The 26,566-nt window shown below is 35.8% G+C and overlaps 1 protein-coding gene across 4 annotated transcripts in view; it reads left to right on the top strand.

The window, feature by feature from the left end:
- The window catches only part of ZNF644 (zinc finger protein 644), a 78,375-nt gene that overhangs the window by 32,107 nt on the left and 19,702 nt on the right, over window positions 1-26,566 (top strand). For all 4 annotated transcript variants that reach the window (XM_026853606.1, XM_026853608.1, XM_026853609.1 and 1 more), the window contains exon 2: window positions 14,886-14,937. The gene's annotated coding sequence lies outside the window, so the exon portion shown is untranslated. The remainder of the gene's footprint in view (window positions 1-14,885; window positions 14,938-26,566) is intronic.

Raw genomic sequence — 26,566 nt, 5'->3', positions numbered from 1 at the left:
ACTAACAAAGAAAAATATGTTGTGGCAGTTTTCTTCTGGGGAGAAAAAGGGGAAAGATAAGTTGGGAGGACATGGATGGTGATTTAACCTAGATAAGCTGTGCTGCAAAAATTTAGAGGCTTTGGAGCAATTACAGAATGGGAGGAAGTTGGACTTACATGTCTAGTAGGCAAACTGAACTGAAATGCTCATGAAACTAAGGTGGAAAGGTTGCTTGTGTGGTGCATAAACCAAAGACAACTGTAGATACTGTCTATTGTATATTGTTTCTACATCTTTGCTTTGGGGAAACCTCTGAAGGTTTGTTTTGTCTGTCTTGTTTTCTTTCAAGTGCTCTGGGATAGTGATTGTCGTCTTCTGTGTCATAAAGCCTTGCATGTATTGGACAATAGTGACACATGTTGTGATGAGAAGTGGTAGACTTGCTGATGAGCTGGTTTAGTGTAGATTCTCACAGACCTTTCTATTGTTAGTGTTTTGAAGTAAGATAGGTACATCACTAGTATTCAGTGTCATATTCTGTAAATGACAAGCCCCTGTTACTAGACTTTCTAGGTGGTGAGACTTACTGGGTGTGATTCTCACTGCTGTACTTGTGGCTAAAAGTGCTGGTGGATGAGAGAGGTCGTTTCTTTCCTGGTGTGTGTGTGAGGCTTGGAGAGGAAGAGGAACAGCTTCTCCAGAACAAAGTTTTTCCCTGGGTCTGTCTGGGGGAAGTACCTTACTGCAACTGTGAGACTGATGTTGCTTTTCCCAATTTTACCAGCAGTAATGTGCATTAACAGGCACAGTGTATCTCTGCACAAGGGAGAGAACCAAAAGTAGAAATGATACTTGGGAGAAACCATTCAGGTTTCTGTATAACTGAAGTGTCAGACTATTTCTAAAAATACCATACAGGTACTGTGATATTTCATTTTTAGAAATCTTTTAGACACTAAAAACAACTCGGGAATTTGCCTTGCGTTTTTTAGTCCAGTGAAGTTTTAGCAGAGGTAAGCAGACAATGTGATGCGCAAGAGGTAGTCTAGCAAGGATTTATGTCAAAAACAAACAAACAAATAAATTGCAAAGTTATAGTTGGGGGGGGTGTTAATCATTTTGGGATTTTTTGTGTGTGTGCACACAGTTTATGTGTGTTGCTTTGCCTATAGATCTTTATAAACATTTATATAGAGACAGACAATTAAAACAATCTTTATTGTTCTCCAGTGTAAGAGTATTGTATTATGGAACAAAATACAAAGTTCTAAATTAAGGCTATATTTAGGGTAATGTATTGACATTAGTGAAGTTGTGAAGACATCCAGGTTCTGTAGTCTCTTCAGAAGTCCACAATGTCCATTAGGGGATTAGAGAGATGAGTTTATACATTTGCATAAAAGGTACTGTGGTATCCCAGCAGAACATTTCTTCATGTCATTTGGAGCATTAATGGCAAGTTGTTTTTTTTTGTCTGTTAAGCCATTTAGAGAAAAGTGTGTGTATTTGACTTATGCAAGGTGATCATTTTGATGTTTAGAATGTTGAGTGCCATTTTAAATGAAATTCTATTTAATATATTTCAAATAACTTGGCTTTAGGTTCATCTAGTAAGCTGGTCCTGAAGCATGCTGATGCATACTATTTTCAAAGGATGTAAATATAAAGGAGAAAAGATTAATTAGTGATCCCTTGTGTTGTGGTTTCCGTGATCATCTTAAACGAGGTCTTCTTCCAATTTAGTATTATTAATACTAAGACCCAGGGTGATTTTATTCAAAGTAATTTCTCTGGGAGTTCACTTTCATTCTGCCAGTTCTACCTTAACTTTTCTTTCAGGTTTTTTGTCATCTTCTGAAACGCCATTTTCAGCAGGAGAAAGTACAAGTGGTTTTTACATTCTTGAGATTGTCCTTTTTCTTCATGTTCTCTGTCACTGTAGATTCATTAGCATTTCTTCCTGGCCTTAAAGAAGATTTTAGCATTCAGAAATGAAAACCATTAATCAACAGCTTATTTGAAAGAACACAAAAGTATTAAAACATTACCTTTTGTTACCAGTACTTTTCTATTCAGAAATCACACTTTGTTTTTAATAGGACAATCATATCAGTATAAAAAAAACCAACCAGCTAAAAACAACCAACCCAAAACATAAAACAACAAAAAACACCCCGAAACTCCCTGCTTTTTCTTTAATTTTGCCTTCAGTACAAATCTGAATGTTTTAGGACTGCCTATACCTCATAAAAAATTAAAGACACAAATATCACATTGTTTTCCTCTACATATTGTAAATTCCCAGCAATTTTTTAGTAGGCTTGAATATAGTTCAGGAATAGATTTGGTTAGGGTATTCTGATGTCTAATTTTGGAAAAGTTTACCTGTTCTGTGCTGTAACTTCCTTTGTTTTCTGTTTTATTTGTTCTCTGAATTTTCTTAAGTTTTGTGAATCTGGGGATAAAGACAGGTTATTTCTTAAATATTTGTAGTAATACCTTTTGAGAGTAGTTCATGGCTCTTATTTTCTCTGAAGCTGTTTAAAGTTGATTAGGTGGGAAATGAGTGAGTTCTGAGCATTTTTATCAGAATTGCTCTAATTAAGTATGCTTCTGTATGTTTATGAACTTAAGGAAAAGTTCCTCTCTCTCCTTTAATCCCTTTAAACCAAAAGATTTCACATTCATAGATATTTTCTAAGCATTTATTGTTGATTATAGTTACTTCAGTGTTCCAGTCAAAAACAAACATTAAATACTGGAGCTGACTTTGAACATCTAACTTGTTTGTTTACAATATTACCAATAATGAGCTAAGATAGTAGATCTGGGGCTAGTCAGTGGGCAAATAGTCAACCCTGTTTATGGGCCTAAAAGTAGGCACAGAACATCGTTGATATAGGTGACTTAAGTTTTTGAGATGTTTTAGTCAATATCTGTGAATTTATGAAGCCTTTGCAGGAGGTATTGTGGCGGTCCTTTTGTTTTAACTGTGGGTGTCCAAGACAATGGCAAAGTTTCCTTTATCTTAGGTGCTCACTTTCATTTGTTTTAAGAAGCTTTGTTATTAACACAAACAGAAACTGTTTACTTGCTAGAAGAAAATGTTTCTGTCTCAGGGTTATGTGCTTTTTAAGGTGCAAGGGAGATGTGGGAAATAATACAGCTTGCTTTGCCTCTGTTAAAAAACTGTCATCTGTGACTGTATTCTAAAATGGAGTCATGTATATGGCTTGTGCCAACTGTGTGTATATTTATTTTTTACTTTTGGTTTTATGTAACCTTAGTCCATGCAGATCCGGTTCTTTTGCACTATCCATATAATCCAGTGTAAAACATATGAAACAGGTTTAGAGTATGTGTCTTTTCTGTTTCTTGGGCTACTTCTGAAAGTTTGGTTTGGTCAGATATGTTTATAAATATATATTTTTAGCACCAACCAGATTAGGTGTCTAAGGACAGCCAATGGGCTGGATATACACGGATGAGGATAACCAATGTGGCATGCTTTTTGCTGTTGTCTTTTCCGAAAATCTTGTAACTTCTTTGGGGGCATATCAGAAGGATGCTTTCATGTGTCCAGAGCAAGGTATTGACTGTTGTAACTGATCATATGACAGAGACATCAGCATTTTAATAATGAGATTAGTATTTCATATGAGTAGCAGTATATGTTACATGAACAAAATGGTGGCAATGAAGTGGCCAAATACGTGCAATGTAATTCATTTTCTGTTTTGTGTTGTGGCATGTATATTGTGACTCTTAAGTGTATTTGTTAAGAGCTGTACACCTTGCCTCAGTTTACTGACTGCATATCATTATGGCTAGCTAATGGAAGCTGGGCCATACCAGAGAGGTATTTGGAAATGTGACAAAGCAGTAAAAGTATACTTTACTGTGTATATACAAATGAATAGAAGTAAGTCTCTGCATAAAACGCTGCTTGCTTACACTTCAAATCCCTGTTATCTTATTACTAAAAAAAGTACAAGTTGGAATGACTGAGTTTGTCCATTGACTATCATGTGTTTGGAAGAATTAATTCAAATAGTAAAAGAATCAAAGATTGAAAGCTATTGCCCAGTTGATGGCTAAGCAAAAGGAAGTAAACAGTGGAACAAAGTCCACAAGCATTTAAAAAGTTCTAGTTTGAAGAGAGAAGGATTAATGAGGCCTTAACCTTGAAATAAAGCCTGGCTAGGACTACTTCACCTTCTTGCAATCTAACATGGAGACTCCATCGAAGTTTATTAAACCATGTAGAAAGTAGATCTCAAGGTGCTGCATAACTTGGGTAGAGACACCTTGGGGTACATCTTGAGAATACCTGCTTCATAGCAGATGCTTTTCATAGAATAATTTCTGAACAAATACTTAGTAACTTTACAAAACAGTTGGAAATTACACTATAGGAAACAGTTTTGTATGGTCATCAAGTGTGTTAGTAATTAAACTTGTGGACACTGATTGAACACAGGGACCATGAATAGGAGCTTGCTAATGAGACATGGATGTTGTGTCAGCTGATCTGTGGTTTTGGTACTGGTGATGTATGGCTGGTTCGATGGAGTGTTGAAAAAGCTAACTAGTGGTCTCAAACTAGATTTCAAAGAGATGTGTGGAGGCATTTGCCCCAGTTTGCTTGCCAGGTGTGGTAGTTTAGATGGGATTGTAAGGTGGGGGTTGTTCCTATTTAAAAAAAAAAACCACAAAAAAACCCCTAATGCAAAGATATAAAAATAAACCACCATTGGTTTAACTGTGTTGCATTGCTACAGCTTATCTAAAGTAGGAAATAGTTCTTTCCTCTTTCTGTAGGTGATGGACAATGTTGGAAGCTTAAATTGCCATCAAACCGAGTGAATACTGAGTAGCTCAGTAAGGAATAGGGTTTTACTTATTTAAAAAAACATTTTCAGTAGCTATTAAGGTGATATCTAATGGCTTTATCAAAAGCCATCCTCTGTCATAAAAAAGCAGGCTCCTGCAAAATGAAGGAAAGGCTTTACATTACTGGTTATGTATATGTGATTCCCTAAAGTGACCATTCACAGATAATAAGTAATAGCATGTATACAAACCCAATTAGAGAGTAGAGTGTTTTGTAGCTTCACTTCAAATCTGATAAGCAGGTTGAATCCAACTGTATAAAACATATGTATTTGATTTGGACAAAACTATTGCAGGAAGAATGCCAATACTGGAATTTATGGTTTTAGGTGATTGTTTTATGTGATTATTTTCTTCACACTGGAACATTCATTCATTGTAGTGATATCTTCTTAGTCTTCTGATAAGGAAGGTCTTTGGGAGTTAGCAGTGGCATTTAAAGGTGCTAATACTGCAGTGTGTCTACTCTGTCCTCTGCTGGAGGTTTCCGTTATAGGGATATCGGAATAAGTCTCAGCTACACCAGTTCAGAGTTCAGCATAAACTTACCTTCATTTTAAGCTTAAGCCCTTATATATGAGATATTTATTACTAGTTTATAAGCAGAGGTTCACAAATACTTATGGAAATCTAAGTGTGCATAAAATCTCTATGAAATTTTTGTTAGATTTTACATTTTCACATACACAGAAAATATACTTCCTCTGAGGCTCTGGACAGGAGATTCCCTTTCCTGCCATGGTCTATGTGAAGTGTCAGAAACACTGTCTAGACAGATGGCAGCAGGCATTAGAGCTCGTGATCCTAGCATAGCTAACCATTCAACTGGAACAAACTTGTGAGGAGCTGAATTTGGACTTAGGATCCTGTTTTGTAGGGGGTGTTTATGCACTAATACCAGTTCACTATTTCCTCCGATTGCTGTTACAAATGGCGATGTTTCACTTTCTTGTTAGTGCTCTCCCACCATTGCTTCCTTTCAAACTGTCATGATACAAAAAAAGGAGGTGTTTGTTTTGTTGGGTTTTTTTTTTAAGAAGTTAAAATAGTGTCATTTATCAATAATTTTGAGCTGTAGGATTTTAGGTTCAACCTTTTTTAAAAACTGCATTGCAGTCTTAAGAAAGCCAGGAAAGTGTTTCAGGTGTTGCAGTTTTTAAGACTGCAGAAATGTAGAGGAGGAGTTGGAAATGAATGTGTGTGCTAGTTTTGTCTTAAAACAGTTTTCTAAATACAGAAAATTCAGAGAGATGTCAGTCTACTAAGAAATTGCTTTTGGTTACAGCACTTGCTTTGATTTTGTAATCTATGATCTGAGAAAGGCTTCTCTGTGACTGCTGTCAGCATAATGACCAAGGCTATAAACTTACCACCTTGTCTTGGGCAGTGTTCTGAGAGCCTGCAGGTTAAAATAATGAATTGCATTGCTGCTGTTCTCTTCCAGTGTCCTGCAAACTGTTTAGTCTCCTAAATGCAGAGGTTTGGGTTTTTTTAAAGTGGACTGCACAGTGTTATATTTTCATTAGTGTAAACTGAAATTGTGTCAAGTTCAGCATTAGAGAATACTGTTAGGTAAGTTCATTAGACTGAAGAAGACAGTCTAGAGGGAGGTACCTGAAGTACGTAGCCAGAGAGAAAAACTACTGAGCAGTTTGCCGCCTTTGGGTTTAAACAGAGATTGCAGGAAAGACTGTTGGCTTTGGAACAGTGTTAAAGCTGAGAAGAAAATGGCTACCAGAAATCATTGTTGCTACAGTAACAACATGGCTTGACTATTAATGTGCTGCTTTAACTACTGTTAGCAATGTTGTGCAAGATGCTGCTTTCAGGTAAGTGTCTTTAATGGGAACAGAGATTTAAATCCCCTTAGATATTAACAGATATCATGAGGCTTGTTCTTTTAGAATACCAATCTATTTATTGGAAAAAGTGATTTCTAGTAAATATTTTTAAAAACCTAATTACTGCTTTTCCTACTCAAAAAATTGCTTAAAGGTTTTCAATTGTGTTAATAAACATAACATCCTTATTAAAGAACTTGCAGAAGAAATCTGGTGCAGAGCATTGATCTCTTGATAATCTATTTTCTTTTTTTAAAAAAATGATGCTGTTTCACAAAGTAGTGGTATCTGCTAACATAATTCTGGCTTTCAGAAATTAAGCTCTTTTATTTTTATTTTTATTTTTTTTCTGAAAATAATTCAAAAGCAAAGCTTTTGTTTAAGATACTTTAATATTTGAGTTCAAAATAATAAAAAATATGGCCAACCTAAATCCTGTTCGAAGATTTATAACTAAGGATCTATTTGGGGATCTGGATTGTATTTTATTTTATGATATAAATGTATGTATTATGGAGTAAACTTCTTGCAAGTTTTTTTATTAATAGGGAAGAATGCAGTTACATTGAAGGATTTCAGATGTGTAATGTGGTACATCAGGAAAGGGATATGTGACGTGCAGTGAGTTTGTGAAGATAATTGATGTGTTCTCTGTGTGTCATGATTTCCACAGGTGGCAGATTTGATGGCAGGTATAGACTGACAATAAACTGTATATGTTCTTCATCAAAGTCCTGTATGTGTGATGTGTCCCATATACCTATGGCAGATGCCATTTTTCTGTCGTTCTTTCATTTGGAGGTGGGTGGGGTGGGGTGGTGAAGTTCTCTGACTGAAAAGGTACTGGATTCATTCAGTGGAGATGGAGCTGATAAGTCCCCTGAACAGAGGAATAATTTATGAAAGATTATTCAGTGGTCATTGGTAAAAATTAGATGGCCTTTGAAGCATACATCTAAAATATACAGTTGTTATGACTTGGAATGCAAGTATCTGTACTTAAAATATGGCATTTCTCAAGTAGCACACATGCTTTATTTACTTTGATAGTATATATGTATTATTATTAATATTGTATAATCTTACACCTTCAGTATTTTGTATGAAGTGGCCTTCTGACTGATTTCAGTGGAATCCTGCCTTGTTTTCAGGCATATGTGCCAAATACGTAAAATGCAGCTTCCAAGTTGTAGAAAAAGACATAATATGTAAAGAACAGGTCATTTGAACAATAGAATGTTGCTGCTTAGTGTTACACAAAAGGGGATGTGCTAATTTGATGTACACAACCTTAACTTGAACTTTTTTATTCTTAGCTTTGCCTCCTTCATGTTTTTATAAAAATTCTGTGGGTTTTGTAGAAAGGAGAGGATGACACTACAAATGTCTAACACCACTGTACAGTTTGGTATTTTAAAAACAAACCTTGAAATGTAACAGGCTGTTTTCTTAAAATGAGCACATGGAAGGTGCTGCCTCAGATGTTTCTAAAAGCTTATTTTAAGACACAGTATGCATGTTTTTGAATTAAGGCTTTTGGTTTCCTCAGGAAAGCACTTCAGAGAAGCAGCTTTCTGTTTTGAATTTCTGATTACTTAGTTTCAGCTGAGAAATTGTGTGTGCAAACTTGGACAAGAAATTTGTAAGGAACCATAATTTCCAAGAGATAGGCAAGATCTCATGTAACTGTCTGTTTCTTGGAGTGCATTTGTGCAGTGTTTACAGTCACAGTGTATGTCACTGTATTTTGGGGTGCTGTATGTAAAAACTTATGTGATGATACTGTGAAGGAATGTATAGTAAGACTGGAGAAGAGAGTGATTCCATTGCTGAAGGGTAGAGGCAGTTCCTGCACAGGTAATGTATTGATGAGATTCTGCTGACAGCATAATGAAAGAAATGTTCAGTGTCAAGGATGATGCCAAGGTTATGTACAGTGCCATTAGTAGTTGGGAGTGGAGGGGAAAGATGATGTCATTCTGTGCTTAAAGCTTTTCCTGTTTGAGGGAAATGGTTATATTTAAGGTATATAAATGAAGCAAATGAAGAGCTAGTTTATGTGGTCAAAAAACATAGGCCGAAGGGTGACTGAAAATGTACAGGTGTTCATTATACAAGTGATATGTTGATTGGTAGCTTAAACTGGTAGAGAAATGATAAAGTAAGTTATTTATTTGCAGCTTATTGCAATTCTCAATGTGAAGGATGCCATTCAATTCAGTTAGGTATTGATGGACCGTAAACTTAATTATTAAATATCAATGATACTTAGAATGTTACATATAATCTTAGCTAGGAGGGAAACTGCGTTGATAAATAAGCTTCAGAAACAACACATTAATATTTTCTTTTAAGGCCCTGAAGTTCTAAGTGGTTTCAGAACTCCATCTTTAAACCATTGCTTCAGTTTAGTGCTTCTATGATGTCTTCGTTTGTATGTTGATTATATACAAATTTGTTGGTTACATATTTGCTTACTGGATAATGTATGCTCAAAGTAAACAGTTCTTAAATTATGTTTGTTTCCCCTTGCTTCTATGTAGACATTTCTGTCTTTATTATGTAGATCTTTAAAATGCTTACTTTGTTATCTGTTTAGTGGTGGAGAGTATAAGTAACCTTTTTGACCAATAAATGTGGTGTTGGTCCAAACTGCAGTCTACCTAAGAGTATTTTTCCACTAATGACTTTTTAATTTTTTGTAATTTACGTAATACAGATTTTTGAAATAGTAATTAAATCTCTTGTTTAACTTATTGATGATAAAACCCCACATTTGTGTGTTGTGTTTTTTTTGTTCAAGCTACTCTCTCTGACTACTTTTCTCCCTACTGTGATACTCTATTAATGTTGCATTTATCTACTTGTATCTTCTTGTTTGGACTGAAGTAGCTTCACAGTCTGAAGTATGATGAGTTGTGTTCATTTGCTATGCTGTCACACTTTACCTTGAAGTGCTTCACTGTCCCATACAGGGTGTTGTCAAAAATCAAAACTTTCTCAAAGTAGAAAAAGGAGAGAGATTTCAGCACTTCCTTGTGAAAGCCCTACCACAGCTTTGGGAACTGTGCGTGTGGCTTTTAACTGTGATGAAGAGACAAAGAAAGAACTGTAACTTCTTTGAACTATTTTTTAGATAACTCTCAAAATCTAGCAGGAGATTCAAAATGCAGGAGGCAGTCTTCTTTCTTGCAGTTCCTTGCTTGCTCGCTTTTGTTCAGTCACTGCAGATTCTTTGAAGTTAGAAGCGTCTCCAGTAAAAGGACTTAAATTTTGTCTCTTCGTGTTGTGAAGTGTTTTTTTGCTTGATTTGATTTCTGGATAATTCAGTCTTCAGGAGGATACCCGCACTTAAATACCACTTTGCATTAACCATTTTAAGAAGATTGATTGTTTTTTTTCCTTTGCAAATCTAATTTGGGTAAATTTGACTGTGGCATTTTCAGTTGATTATGGTTGGAATAGCAGTGATTGAGAGAAGTTTCACAAATTCTCAAAGGGAATTAATTTTGTGATTTTAGAAAACCTTATATTTAAATTTGAGTGATTATTTAAATTAATCTACACTGAATGTTAGTTCTAGATATTTGTGGGTACTGAATGTAGATTTAAGCTATTTTTGTAGTTTTTAATAGAAATCAAAGAGCACCAAAGCTCCTTCAGCAAACAGAAAGCAGGAAACTGTTTTTTACAGCCAAGGTCATTGCTGACTACTTGTTGGGAAAATGACAGTATAAACCTGTATTTAAAGAGCTTTTCAGCTGTATTGATTGATTATGGGGACTTCTGTCAGCTAAGTTTCTGCTTTTTCAGCCCTCTTCTAAAATTATTCTTGGTAGTTGTGTGTACAATTTTAGCTGGAGCTTCTTCTGGACTTCTTGTAATAGCCTTTTCTTTCAGTAATCTCTGCTTTCTACTGGGTGTTTTTTCCTGCATTGATTGTTAGGATTATTAGATTCCTGTATGATTATGGACATTTTCCAGAGCTGCATAAGATGCTAGAATGAAATTGCCTTCTCCCATAGCCCCCCATCCCCAGCTTTTGAATTTAGCAGATTTTAATGCTGGGACAGCAGGATCCTAATAAATAAATGTAAATGCCACTCTCAGCTAAGTAATCAAATTTTCTAAGTCCTGGAAAGCACTTGAAGTCAAGACTACAGTTGCAAGCCTTTTGCTGTGTTTTTATGTTAAGCTGCTGAAATGGATTGTTTAGCCACAGCTTATACCAACAAAAATAGTTTGTATAGTATAGTTTATTCTAGCCTTTGTTTCTTTCTCTTCCTTCCTTCCCCCACAAGCAGAGTCAGCTATAGAGGCAAAAGCTAGTTTTGTATTATATTGTAACTCTTTAAAAAAACCAAACTAATTTATCTATGAATTATGTTCCTGACCGCAGCTGTTCCAGGAGAAGGTGATGGTTAAAGATGGTTAAGTGTCTTTTTCCAGATAGATGGAGAAATGTCAGTTATCACAGATCTGTTAGGAAATAAAGGCTAAATAGTAGATAAATAGATCAAAGCTCTTGTCAGAATTACTGCAGATTTTATTTACTCAGTGTGCACCTTTGCATTCTAGTGTTTCTCAAACTTTTTCCCCAGAGAGGGGCATGTTATAGGAGATATCTCATTATAGCAAACAGAGCCCTAATAATGTTAATAGAAAGTGAAGAAAAGTAAATTTAGTCTTGACATAAGATCCAACTCTAATGACAAGAGGAGCTGTTAGACAGGTTTTGCGTAGTGATTCGCATTTGAACTCAGATTGTCTATTTAAATCTTGTATTGTGAATGGCTATAAGCTTGATGCAAGTAGGATAAAATATTTTATGCTATCTTCATGGATGTGAAAGTAATTCTCTTAGTTGTTCTTTATGAACCTGAATTTTGAAGTAGTAACTGTAATTGTTTACCTGGAAAGCAGTATTATGGAAGCTTTTGTAGCTGTTTTCTAGCTAGCCAGAAAGATTAAAAAATTTAACTAGTCTAGTGTGATTATCTGAAACAATTGTTTTAGAGCCTGTATATACAGCATTTTGAATTATTCCTCAAGCAAATGCTTTTTGAGAATCTCTTTGTGTGTCTCTGTAGCTTAGATACACTTGAGGGGGTTTCTGTCTCTGAGCAGTATCCACATACATGACTTTGTCATTGCATACATACTGGAGAACTTCCGGTGCCTACTTCGGCCTTTTTGTGTGTTGCATGGAAGGAAGTATCATTGGCATGCTGCTTTTTTATTTTGTTGCTGAGCGAAGTAGTCACTGCTAGCACCGAACCAGCCTTGGTTCACATATATTCCAGTTAGTGAGAAATGCTTGTGCTTTTAAGCACTTTCAGTCTTTCTGTGTTTCTTTAGTATCACTGGGGGTACACTTGAGATATCACCTATCTCCACCATTACAGTTTTCTTCCACTTCCTGTTCTCTGCCTTTATCAGAACAGGCGGCTGCTTATCGGTGATCAGAAGCTTAACCAGTTTGTAGCAGTCCTTGTACCTGCTCTGGGCCCCTTTTCACTCCTTGAATGGCAAGGCCTCAAGGTGAAACCTCTGTAACTATATTTCTTCCCTGCTCTGAGCCCCTTTTGATGCTGACTTTATTACCTGGTATGGGAGAGTGGCTTTCATTCTCACTTCCTCTCCTGATAATGAGAATTAAGACAGGAAAATCAGAGCCAAAGCATTTTGTGATTTTTGAAATCTTTGTCTTTCCCTAAGGAGTCTTAGAGAACTACCTGTCTTGGATCTGCTGGTATAGAATTTCAGGTGCTCAGTTATTCCAGATGTCAACACCCTTGAAATGAATAGTAGGTGTTAGAGTTTGATTTTTTTTTTTTTTATGCTGGAGTGAGAGGAATCTTCCTTGACAGCAGAAAGACCTTTGAGAGGTGAGTGTTGGTTAAGTACGGTAAGTTGGGTCACTTTAAACAGTGAGAGTTTCAATGCTATCAATAGTTTGGGCTAAAATCTGGTGTCTTGAAGCAGATTGCATTGCTTTCATCAAGATGTTTGCATGCCACTGTCTACCATTGGGTGGAGCTTTGAACGCCAGCGGGTTTGAAATCCTAAAAAGGGGAGTTAATTCTTCCAAGGCCCCTTGAAGTTTGTAACACAGGACTGCAGTGGCCATCCCTTTGGTCCTTCAGCAGTTACTGATGATCTATCTCTTTGTGAAACTTCTGTCACCTTTTCTTCAACTGGTCAATTTTCAAATTATGATGGCCCATCTCTATTCCCTTCTCTTTCCCTCTGTGCCAGATGTAGATAAAGAGTAACTCCAGATTTATCCCCAAAGAGGTTTGTGAGCTCCCTGTGCTTAGATTCAAGAGTACTTCCACTTAAGTTTTCTCCAAAGAGCACATTCAATGAGTACAAGAGTACATGCTCTCCAGATAGACAGTGTAGGGTAAGACTTCCCATTTTATGTCAACAGAGTGAATTGATTGGTCTGAAGTAGTGTGTTCCCATGAAAAAGCTATTAGTGAGTAATGGATTGTATGACAGCCTGCTGTGTCACCACAGTGATCTATAGTCGCCTGGGCTCAATCCTTTGCTGCAAAGATTCTGTCTGCACTTGAATCACAAAACATGAAATCTATGTTGAGAAGAGTTACTGTTAATGTTTAGCTAATTGCAGTGTTCAGAAGATGGGAGACTTGCTACAAGTTGTCGTGTGAGATCATTTTGCATGGGGGCAGAGTAAATGATACAGTTCTTACTTGCAGTGAGAGAAGTGTTAGGACTGGGATTGACTGCCCAGCCAATGTGCACAGGTTTACTGAGATGTCTGGTTTAGTGCTGATCTTAGTGTTTGATAATGTAAAGCCTGCATAGACCACCTTCCCCATTTTGGCTCTTCATACATGTGGGGTGTATTTGTGGGTGTTTTTAACTGTAGCTTTACATTTACGTTCTGTAACATACAGTAAGACTGCACTACTGTTTGAAAATAACACTTCTGCTTCTCTAGGCACATGCCTATTACTCTAAAACCTGGCTAAAGATTTTTTTTTTCTGTATTTCACAACTTACGTGTGAAATGAGCATATATTTTGAATAAAAATAATGCATAAAGCCTACAGTTTAATGTGATAATTAGGAAATTATCCCGAGGCTAGAGGCTTGGAGACTTGTCTTCTGTTGCTTTATGTTGCTCATCAAGACTTTTTGGAAAGGTCTGTCTTTACTCTCAGTCTTTGTAATTTAGGCAAATGGCTTTGAAACAGTTACAGGCTGACTGGGGAACTCAAAAAACCTGTGTATGAACAAATTGAGGGAAGGAATCTTAAGCAGTATGTGAGGATACGTGTCTCTTTCAGAGTTAATTTTGTTGATGGATAAATTAGTCTAGATATGAATAACCCTTTCTGTAAAGATGTATGCTAGTTGTTGTGTCTCTGTTAGAAGTAGACCCAGTTCTGTAGAGGTGCTCTCAAATCTATTCTTGGTTTTGTGCAGTTTCAGTGATTTTCAGAGTCTCTTCCAAATGTTTTATAGTCTGATATCTCCAACTAGGAAGTGAAAAACTTCTTTGTATAGTTAGTTCTTTTAAAGATCCATGAGCAAAACTGAAGTGAGAGCATTTAATCTGCATTAATCAGCCTTCATGAAGGCAAAAGTAAGTAATGATTTTTAAATGGGCAAACTGGCCTTAAAATAATAAACACAGCTTTGTCCTAGGAAAAGTGAGGAAATAGTGAGGTCCAGCTTTAGAATCCTCCAACACTCAATCTCAGATATGTTGATTGGTTTTGCTAAAAAGATTTATAAAAAGCTTTCATCTATAACCATTTTCTTTCTGTGCTTCATTCCCCATTCAGGGAACTTAAGATAACTGACTTTGAAGACACTAGCAGAAAATGCAGCAGAGCTTTTCTTGACATGCAACTTTTTCCTCTGTTCTGCTTAGTTTAACAGCATGTGTATATTTGATACGATTGCTCAGTGGATCTTTTAAAATTAAACTACCAGCATCTGTGCTGTTTGAAAATTACATGTGTATTTGAGACAAGACCGCTGGAATTTTGATATTTCTACCCTGAGACAAAACTGATGGAACAGTTTTGTAGGTGTGAATTCCTTACCTCTGTGCTTTGCCTGTCTTGTCTGATGGTCTAGAACACAGGCAGAAATGACAGCTGTACAGTAAGTTCTTGTTTTATTTTGCAGGTCTGTTTTAACGTGGAAGTGGATCTCACAGCTTAATGTAAATCAAACAAAGGTGAGTGGCAGTTTTGGGGTTGGTTCATTTGGTTGGTTGGTTGGTTTGTGGTTTTTTTTTCCCAAAATTCCTTGAATGCTTTAACTCATACTACTAAACACTCAAAAAAATTGGTTAGTGAAAATTGTGTTGAAACTTGTATCTTGATTACTGTAATTTATGGATATAATGTTATTTCTATGATACCAAAGTAGGAACAAAACGCAAACACCCCTAATATTTATTATGATAATTATGCTTTTCTTCCATAAGCAACTATAGTCAAAAAGCTATCAAGGCATTCTGCTAGCTGTTGAGAGCCAAAGTTGTGAATACCTCAGATGAATTTCATCCTCTGCATATTGTCCACCCAGTTTCAAAGTACTGAAAGAGTACTTTGCATTGTCAAAGCCATGTGTTAAAGTTAGACATAGTTATAAATAACTCTGTGGGAAATTTGACCAGATACCAGCATAGAACTTCAAATTTTTAATAATGAAATTCTGTTTGTTTGGGGTTTGGGTTTTTTCCCTTTCTTGTCCTCAGGAACCCTTTCGGCAGCTATCTGAAAAACAAAGTATATGAAGATTTACTGCTGGTACTCATGAGCTTAAGTGTCCATTTGCAATTGCAAAGTGTTTGTCTAGGAAAATTTTTCTATAACTCTGGCATTTCTCCTCACCCCCATTATTCTGAGAAAAAGAATTTGGGTAAGACCAGGTTTTGTTTCCCTTCATGTTACTTGATATACTTCAGGAATACTTTGAACTGCAAAATTAATCTCTTCTCCATTAAATTATGTGAAATACTTAACAAAGAGCAATTTGCTTTAACCTGTTTGAGCTTGAGTCTTTTGAGAGTATTTTTAGGTAAGGCCCCACAGTTCGGTAAATTCTCTGCTGTGGAGACAAGGCACAATGGACTCATGTGCGCAGAATTCCGTAACAAACAAAAGCTGGCTTCTCAAGTTTCCTGCTTGCTTTTTGACTAATATGACATCTTAGAATACAGCTGCTTGTGGTGACTTGATATTTTGAAGAGGTGAAAGGGAAATCCTGTTTGCTCTAATGAGCTTGTTCTTCATTTCTAATCTCTGATTAATATGTAGACTTAATGTAGCTTTAAAAATGTAGTATGTGCATTTTAAAATAGACGTGACCTGCTTTGTTTGTATCTTCTGCTCTTAAGACTTTTTTTAAAGCTACTGCTGTCAATATTAAAATACTGATTATAGCAGAACACTGTGGGAAATTTAAAATAATTCTTCTGTTCAGTGTTTTTCCTTTGTATAATGTATAACTGATTCAGGACTTTGATTATTAATTGTCTTCTGATCTGTGAACAGTTAAAAGTAAGCTATACTGCTGTAATATGCATATACTTATGCGTAGAGGATGTTTACTGTCTTAGCCTGACTTTGTAGATTTCTAGAATGTGCTGCTTTGAGAAAAGGAATAAATATAGCTCTGCAAAAGGAGATATTTTTCTTTATCTGTGAAGGAGTATAAAACAAGAATTGTGGCTAGGGGAGGAGACTTTAATTCACAGTAAGATTTAGATTGTTCCTTGTGCCTTCTGATGCTTTCAGTACTTAATGCTTACAGTTTATGTTCTGTCTCGTCTTAATTTATGTGTTATCTCATTACTGGTTTAAATACAGAAAATTAGATGAGAAGTCTAATATATAAATGAGTGTGTTCTTTAAGCATGAAATCTCCTGAATGAAACTCAGAAGACCTTTCATCTAAATGGTGGTTAGCTTTGTGTAATAGAAAAAAGCTGGTCTCTGAGGAGAAAGCCTGTGCTCTTGCATACATAACAAGAGGGTATAAAAATGTGTAAAAGAATACATGGAAACAGTGTAATGAAATTTGATCCGTATTGTTATTGCTTGGAGGAGAACTTGAGGTTCTGACAGTTCTGTAAAAATGACAACTGAATAGTCAGTAAATCAATTAAAATATTATACATTATCAGGAAACAAAACAAAAACCAGATCTGTTTATACAGATTTGTGGTGTAGCATAGATGTGTTGCATTGCAATGTGTATTGCTTCTTGAGTTCTAGTTTAGCCCTGTGACTGGAAAACAACATAGCAGATCTGGAGAAGGTTCAGAGAAGGGCAGCAGGGGTGACTTCAAAGACTTAATTTTAGAGAACAACCTGCATTTCCCAACTGCCTCTGTCTTGTGCCTCCACTCATGAGTGTAGGGGCTGCAGCATCTTGTAGACTTCTAAACAATGAACTGAACTCCCACAGCTCACTGCAGATTTGTCCTTTTGTGTAAGCTTGTCATTGAAAGCAATAGCTGAAAGTGTGATTTAATGATTTGCTCAAACATTTTTCTTACAGTCTTGACCAGAGTGCGTTTCCTGATGACTCTTGATAGTGTGCTTTTCGTGTTGGTTTTCTTTTGAGTAAAGGATTTGGGGTTTTGTTGTTCTAATTTCAAATCATTCACTTTCCTAATGCAAATATAAAAGGTCTGGTATCCTGATGTTTGGAAATTGGGGGAAAAAAAAAATCTATTGCCAGTTAAAACCACATAGGTGTAAGATACTACTTACAGTGAATATGTTTCATTGGTATAATTACCAATATAATTGGTAAATATATTTGGGTTTAGATTTTCTAACTTCGAGACTACATTTTCTGAGCCCCATAGGAGGACTTATCTTGTTTTAAATATGGGGAAGAGTTGGGAACAAATAATCTTGGTCTCAAGGTGTTAACAGTATAGTGTGTCACACTTACAATGGTTACAGAAGGTAGATGTTAGTGTTGAGTTTCCCTGTAACAGTGTGTAGAGTGAGGTCAGAATTTAAGCATTTGAGATACCAGGCAAAACCAGACTTGCTTCCAGAAACTGTCTTGAATGTATTTAATATTGCTTTACCTAAAAGTAGAGCATGTAGTAAATAAATAATAGCACCACAGATGTTGAAGAAGGGTAGGTTATATACAGAATTCTGCACAGGATAAATTTGAGTGTGTGGGATTTGTGTTTCTTTGGCTCAGACAGGAATCTCATACAATTTTCATCTTGTTCATATTATCCTGGTAGCATAAAGTTGAGTTTTCTGCCATTAAATCACTTACAGTGATGACTTTTCTTTAAAAACAAAACAAAAAAACCCAAAACCAACCAACCAAAACCCAGTTATTTGGGGAGTGACCTTATCTTTTCTTGTCACTTGGAATTATGAGTTTTGTTTGTTCATCTGGTCATGTGCAGTGTTACATAGCTTTGTGTCTTTTAAAAACTTACTTCATATGTTCATCAGTAAGGATGATAATTTTCTCCAAGTTGACAGAAATTTTTCGTTCTTAATCCAAAAAGGTACAAGGTTTTTTTTGTTTTTTGCCTTACCGGGCACTGTTACTTAGAGTCTTAATAGATTTTTAACCCTTGGTCACTGAAAGAATATAGAGGATGATTAGAGCTGGTTTGTAACTGGGAAAGATAGCATGCTTTAGGAGTTAAGAAATCTCTCTACATTAGCAGGAGAGACAAAAAATTGTGATACTATTAAAATATGTGCAGCCAATAGTTATCAGCCAAAAAACCAAAAAGCATGAGAAATTGCTAGATGTGTTTCAGGTCATGCTGGATAAAAAGGATTACAACTTTAATGTAATAGGAAATAAGATCAGAGTTTTTCCAAAATTGAAAGGTGTGTCATGCTCAAAGACCTGTCTCAATAAAATTGGAATAATCATCTCTTAATGTCATCTTTAAGAAAGTTGTACTGTACATCTGTTATGCAACTTCATGTTGGTGTCATGGGTTTTCACCTGATCTGTAGGACCGACACTTCAGGACTAGTTCATGCAGGTAGCTAACAATATAGTTTCATGAATCTGAGAATTATTCCTGTAAAAATAGTCAAATATACCTGACCTCTAAAAATCCTTCCCAGTCTGATTGTGAACTTTACATACCAACAAAAGTACATTGAATAGCATATCCAAATAACAAGCTAGATGATTATACCTTAAGAAATCTTTTGCTTCAGTTACTCAATTCACCTTTCTGTGAAATTTGGGATTATGGTAAAAATAAGACTTCTGTGGCCATGTATTTGTAATCATTGGGGATTTGTGTAGAGTTACGGAAAACAGGTAATTATTAGAATCAGTTCATTGATATCTACTGGATTTGTATTGGAAGAAAGTGTTCTTTACTCAACTGCTCACAAAAGGTGTCTGAACAAAAAGACCAAAATGCAGGAAACACCTTTCTTTTAAATAGGAAGCCAGCTTTAGATTTGAATATGAAATTTCTGTAGATTCTGTTTGATTAATTTTAAATGTCTTTGTGTTAGTACACCATCATTCATATTTGGTGGCTGGGGGAATGTTTTCAGTTCTGTGTGTTCTACACGCGAGGAATAATTAGATCTGCGTACAGAATTTCACCACCACTTGGTGGCAGTACCTGGCTTCAAAAGGGCCTGTTTCTGAGCGGATAAAGTGATTTTGATTCTGTAAAACTATAGGTTAAGGGGGAGTAGATATATTTTTTAGAATTTTAAAAGTTAGTGATGTGTTTTAGCAATAAAAATACTTTATATTTAACCTACTGGAAGGATTTGCATTTCTGTGTCTCTATGGAAAAATCCAGCTATCATGTCTAATATGTAATTTCAGATTATTTCTTGTGTTAATAGTATTCTCAGAAGATGTATTTAATGTTTCCCTGTTGAATTATTTTAGAATTTACTTCCAGCATTTTACTTTGATTGAGTCGTGTACTTCAAATAATTTTAGAAGATAAAATTTGCTTCATAGTAGTGTTATTCATAATGTTGTCTTTTACAGTTAAATAGAGGACTACCAAAGCTGCTTTTTTGCCTTTTGAAATGTTCTCTGCATTTTCACTTTTTAATTTATTGATATAAATTTTTGGAAAATATTCCCTAGCAGATCTTTCTGTGAACAAAGCTAGTAAAAGTTTGTGCCCTTACTCAGAGTTGTGCCTCTCAGTTGTTCTAATTCAGCAGCGCGTGGGTCCCAGCCATTTAAACTGGATCATGAAATTGTTGATAAAGTTTGAAAGGAGGAATGTGGGGGAGTGAAGGAACGCAGGAGTTATTTAAATTCGCTTTGCTGCGAAGAAAAGTATAATTCCAATGTATAGCACAGTAATTTGACAGCATATGTCTCCATGTTGAGACTACTTCCTCTTCTCTGCAAGCCAAAATCTTCTTCAGTGACAGCAGGTCTTTCATTTTAGTATTATCCCCCATGTAAGGACTGTAGTGGTGAGACTAGAGCCTGGAAGAATGCAGGTACTTTCCTAAACATGTGCTCTTTGTGAAATGTTTTACTCGCTGTGAGTGGAGTTATAACAGAGCATTGCTGATGGGAGTGGGTTCTATGAGGAGGAAATATTTTTATTGTATTGCCTGAAAAGTCAACACTGAGAATCCAGCGTGCTTAGGCCTCCCTGAAGTGTGACACATCGAAAAGGCATCTAAGTAAATTGTGACATGGAAGAGGAATTCATCCTGTGGAAAGTCCTGAATTGTAGAAATACTTATAGAAAATGACGTGGGACTTGGGAAATGCATGTTTATAAATTTGAGTGTGATAATATTATTTTATTTAGTGAGAGAACTCTGGAAAACAGGAACACTGGAAGATAAATAGAAGGGAGAGGAGCATCAAATTATAGTTTTGCTATGAATATGTTCTATATAACTTGGGATAGAGAGAATGTGCTTTTGCTATATACCTAATTATTTTTGTGTAATTATCTTAAGCTGCCAGAATTATAAATCTGGAGTTAGTGGTTGGAAATTTCTTTTTTAAAATTAAAATACTCTTTTGCCAATATTGCTGATATTTTGAAATGAAATTAAAAAGTGGATAGTCTGAGCATATGGAGCACTCTAAAGAGGAGTTAAGTAAGAGATGCTTGTGTCACAAAGTGTACTCTTAAACAGAATCACGGAATAGTTGAGGTTGGAAGAGATCTGTCTGGAGATCTTGTCCAATACTCTGCCTTAAGCAGGGTCACCTAGAGCAGCTTGCCCAGAACCATGTTTGACAGTTTTTGAATGTCTCCAAGGATGGAGAGGCCCTAACCTCTCTGAGCAACCTGTGCCAGTCACTCTCAAAGTAAGAAAAAAAAGTTTTCAGTCTTTTCAGATGGAAACTCACATATTTTAGTTAGTACCACTGCTTCTTGTCCTATCACTGAACACCACTGGAAAGAATCTGACTCCATCTTTTTCTTCCTTCCCTACATAGAAACATACATGTTGATGAGATCCTACTGAGCCTTCTCTTCTTTTCTCCAGGCTGAACAGTCCTAACTGTATCACCTTTCCTCAGGCTGAGGATAAGTAGCTTTGTATTTCTTCTGGACTGGGCGGCCCAGAAATGAACACACTAAGCCAGATGTAGCCGTACCTGTGCTGAGTAGAGGGGAAGGATCACCTCCTTCAGTGTGCTAGCAGTGCTCTTAATGCAGACAGGATACAGTTGGCTGCCTTTGCTACAAGGGCACATTGCTGGCTCATGTTCAGCTTGCTCTCCAACAGGACTCCCAGGTACTTTTCTGCACAGCTGTTTTCCTGCATGTACTGGTGGTGCATGGGGTTATTCATGGTGCAGGGCTTCATACTTTGCTTTGTTGAACTTCATAAGGTTTATGTTAGTCCATTTCTTCAGCCTGTTGAGCCCCATCTGAATGGCAGCACAACCTGCTGGTGTATCAGTCACTCTGCTCAGTCTTGTATCATCAGCAAACTTGCTGTGAGGGTCCCTTGTGCCCCATCATCCAGGTCACTAATGAAGCAGTTGAACAGTATTAACCCCAAGATACAGTGCTAGTTACTAACCACCAATTACACTTTATACCACTGATGACAACCATTAATTTTTTGGCAGCCTGATAAAAATATTGTCTGATGACAAGGATGGGAGCAGGGCTTTTGTTTATAGACTGTACTCAGGAAAAACTTTATTGTTTTGTAATGTTGATAGTCAATAAATTATTCATTGTATTGTGTGTAGATAAAAGCAATTTTTGATACCATACTTGAGGCTTAAGAATACATGGTGATGAAAGAGAAGAAAGATGTATGTGAGATTGACATAAAGGAAAATAATTTATCTATGCATGTAAAAGTACTTAATGGAACAGTTTTAGAGAGAAATGGTGTGTATTACCACAGAGCATTAAGTCTGTATTTTTAAAACTTCAGTGTCTTACTGGAATGCTGGTAGTCATTACCACGTATGTCTGAATTTAGGAAAATTAAATATTTTACTGTAGTTCTCATCTTTAGTAGAAACTAATGGAAGTGCAATTTAAACTATATCTAATTTTTAGTACTACTGAAAATCCATGCGAGACAAAGAGCTGCAGGATTGTGGAGACTTAAGTACTTGGATGTCTATGAACAGAGTTGTGGAGTGCTGGGGGAAATTGTGGAAGGCTGTGGAGTTCCTAGATATGTGACTGTCCTTAAGTTACCAGATTCAAAGTCTTGTTTTTTGTACTGACTAGGCATCTTTTAGAAGTACTTAATTCACTTTGAAAAGTCTCTACCAGTGAAACCATCTTAAACTGCTGCATTAGCACTTAAAACTAGAAGAGTATTTTAAGTTACACATCTGATTCTTGTGACACTTAAATTGTATTGTCATTTGTTTTATTGATTTCAGTATTGAATTTTAGCATGATGCACCCCGTTGTGACAAACTGGTATATTTTCTCAAGCAAATCAATATTAGAGGAATAAGATTAAGAATGGTCAGTGGCAGCAATGATATTCTCTTCTATTATTTCTGCATTGCAAGACAGTCAGTTGTGTAGTGTTTCCTTTCACATCTGAGATGTTACAATATCACTCAAAACATTTTAGACTAGCAGTCGATTTTGTGAGGTTTTGACATTTTTAAAGAAACGTGTTTGGGTTTTTTTTTCCTCGCTACCTGACACACAGTTTTGAAGAAATTGTTTCATTAGAAACAGTTTCAGGTAAATAAACTTTCTGAAAAGTGTGCTTCAGGTTTGACGTTCCCAAGTATAATGTTACTGAAAATATAAGCTGCTTTTGTGTGATAACTCCTCTATAATTTAGAGTTTCTCTTTGGTGAACTTATTTCACAGAGATAAGACAACTCAGTGAAATCTTTCAACAGTATAACAAAATGTTATACTGTGAGTGGCAATGACTTTGTATTTCTTTATTTAGGCATAATAAAAATTCTTCTTGTTGTATCAGTAATTTTTCTGTCTGCTTTAAAAATAATTTTTAATAAGGGGGTCTGATTAGCTATGGGAGTTTTCCAGTGTTTGTGTTCTCCTGTGGACAGCTGTGGATCTGAATTGAAGATAACTAACTTTCAGTGGAACTCCTCAGACTATAGTTATATTAATAACCATATACTTATATGTAAAGTAAGTGTAGGAGGGGAGTATTCATGGTGGTGCACATATTAAACAAGCTGTCTCTTCACTACAGAAGTTTAAAAAAAAATCCAGAAATGTTCAGGTGAATGTGTAGGTTTCAAAGCTAAGTAAGCAGTCTACAGATAGTCAGTGTCTGCTGCGCAGAAGGGAATGTATTTTCAACAACTTAATTTGCAAACACAAATAGCTGGATGAAGGCAAAGTGAGTCACAAACTCATCCTCTGGTTATCAGTCTTTGTGGTTCTGTTTCCATCTGAAGAGTGGATCTGGATAGCTTTTTAAGAAAAGATAAAAGTGGAAAACAAGTAATAGGTATTCTAATGTTCAAAGTATCTTAATGTTGTTAACTTTGTGTGTTCATATTGCTAGATAGCACCCAAAACTCAGGAGGTGTGAACTGTGTGCATTACTGTATGGAAGAGGCAAAAGTATTCTGCGGTTTTCCTCTAAATAACTTGATTTTTTTTTTTTTTCCTCAAGATGTGGCTAGCTCCTCTATTACTCCGTACAAACCTTCATTTTCTAAAGTTTCTTAAACGTTTCACTTTTGATGGAAGCTATGTGCTTGATGTTTGCCGTGATTAAGTTGTTAAAGGAATAGACTGCTTGGTGGGGCAAAATGGAAGGAGATGCCTCTTTATTCCTGTGCATGATGAACTTAAACTCTCTCTAGTCTGCTGTTGCCTAAAAATCTGTGACTTTGGTTCCATCCATCCATCCTCTGTCATTTGAGAAAGCTTCATTACAGGAATGCTTGTGGATAAAATGGTAGGGTTTGTTAGTTTTCTCTATTTACATAACAAAGTCTTGAAGAAAAAATGGGAACAGTGCAAACCTGATAAACCTTTCCTATCTCTTGAATATTTGAATAATCCCTTGAATGTCCTGGTTATTCACATATCTGTTTAAAGAACTTGACTTAAGAGGAGTTACTTAGCACAGGACAAGCATATTTTTGCTTTCATTACAGCACTGCTGAAAGACTATTTCTTCAGTTACTTTAACTAGGCTGATTAAATTCACTCCGTTTAGGAGATAGCATCTAAGTTTTTGTGCCACTTAGTAGTCACTCTGTGCTTTTAGCTTATTGGTTTATATTTATGAATTTGAGAAACTTGATATTAGAACACATAAAAGCACTTCACGCTTTTCACAAACTCAACCAAATTATTCTGTCTTAATTTTTCAGCTCCAGTGTGCTTTCAAATCTCTTGTAAGTCCTTGTAAAATAATGTGGGTGTTGTAACAGAAACTGACAAATATCTAACTACAGCTGCTAGTAGGCAGAAGTGTAGTACACTTAGCACTGGAGTATAAGCTTTAATGAACTAGCATTGCATGAAGGCAATACTCTTAATTTGGTGTGTGACCCTATTACATAGCGAAGGTTGTCATTATGAAATAAGAACTTGGAAATGTTGTAAACCTACCAGTAATAAATACAATTAATAATGTACATAGAACAATGCAATTAAGTACGTTCCTATCAAAAAGAATTATTAATGAACAGAAAGTGGACAGCATAGATCTGATGACAGGAAGGTTGCATCTAATCTGAATTACTGAGTGACCTAGGAAGCTTGCTCAGAGGGATTACCGAATAATTATGTTAATATGCAATTATCACCTCATTTCTTCTGTAGTAACCTCAAGATGTAGTGTGGTAAGGGTGTTATAGCAAGTGCTGATAGTTTGCAAAAATACTGATGTTCAAGATTTTTGAGACAATAAGATTAGCTTAAGGCATTTAAATTATGATCTGTCAGCTTGAAGATAGATCTGACCTTACGCTTTTTTAATGCTTACACTGTCTGGCCACAGGCAGTCATATCTGCAGAACTCATTATTTAAAAACCTGGTATTTTATGAAGAAAAACAAAATTTAAAACTATGTAAATTTTAAAGTACTTAGTTAAATAGGGGTGGAACATGGCTTAGTTGGCTAAATAATTGGTTGGTTTCTACTTCTGAATATTAAAATTTTCTATATAATAAATAGCATATCATGTAATCCAGGAATAACAGTTAACTGTTCTACTGTCATTCTAGGCTTAATGGAAACAATTGAATTAAATTTGGCCAGCCTTTTAGATAAAGTGTGCTTCAAAGGTATGAGCCTGAGATTGTGTATGCTTGTGTAGGCTTTTTTGAGCCTTGCCATTTTTACACTTGTATTTCCCAAGTATATTGTACTATGTGCTTAAATATAAGTTACCTCAACTGTATAGTACTTGCCCTTGTAGAGGATATAACAAGCATTGTTTGCAGCAAATTTAATGTTTAATTTCAGTGTTTAATTTTTCAGTACACTAAGTAAGGATTAATTACTACATGTTTTGACAGAATTAATAATTCTGTATTTCTGATATGGTATAGAGAAGATAGTACTTTAAATGCAACGCAAACATGCGAAGAATATTGCCTAGTCTTGGTTGCATCTTAGTTGTTACAATTGCTTGCTTCCCCCCCCCCCCCCCTGGGTGTTGTACTTTGTGAATGGCACAAGTTAGATGATAACATTTCCTCAAAAACGATGGCATTAGGTGGAATGTTTTCTTGCATGTGTCTAGTTACACCTGTCACTGTTACTGTATAAATTTCTACACATAGAGTAGATAATGTAAATGAAGTATTGCATCTTGGCTCAGTGTCATCTCAAGACTCTAAATTACTGTAATTTATAAAGATACTTTATATGTTTTCCTTAATAGCATGCTGTTAAAACTGCTAAATTTCTTGTTGTTTTGCACGCAAAATAGTGAATCGTACCACCCTGATAGCTGGAAAAAAATGTGATAATTAGCAGAAAATTATTAAAATGTAACAGCATTATTATTGATACAGTAAGCATTTCAGGCTTGATTCAAAGACTGAAATCTGTAGGGACAGCTCTATTACCATAGAAAACTTTTAATCAGATCCATATGGAATAGTTCACAATCTCCATAAATACACAATATAGAAAGGAGTTTCTTACAAGATTGCACAGTGTAATGTTTTAGATATTGCTCATGATAACTCTGAAGGGAGTCTCAGTTTAAAGGTGAATGTATGGTGCCCTAGCCACCTTTTAAACTTAAGCTTTAACACTAATATTTAGTGTCAGTATGGTTTTGTATGTAGAGCAACATGGTTTCGTATTCATCAGGTAAACCTGTGAAAAGTTTTCAGGAGCCATTCTGGTTAATGAGGATTGCAATCTCCAAGCAGGCACAATAT

Source organism: Athene cunicularia (genome assembly GCF_003259725.1).
Source record: "Athene cunicularia isolate RWA chromosome 8 unlocalized genomic scaffold, athCun1 chr8_part1, whole genome shotgun sequence".
NCBI classification, from domain to species: Eukaryota; Metazoa; Chordata; class Aves; order Strigiformes; family Strigidae; genus Athene; species Athene cunicularia.
The sequence above is the reverse complement of the archived record's forward strand: the minus strand, read 5'-3'. Positions and strand labels throughout refer to the sequence as shown.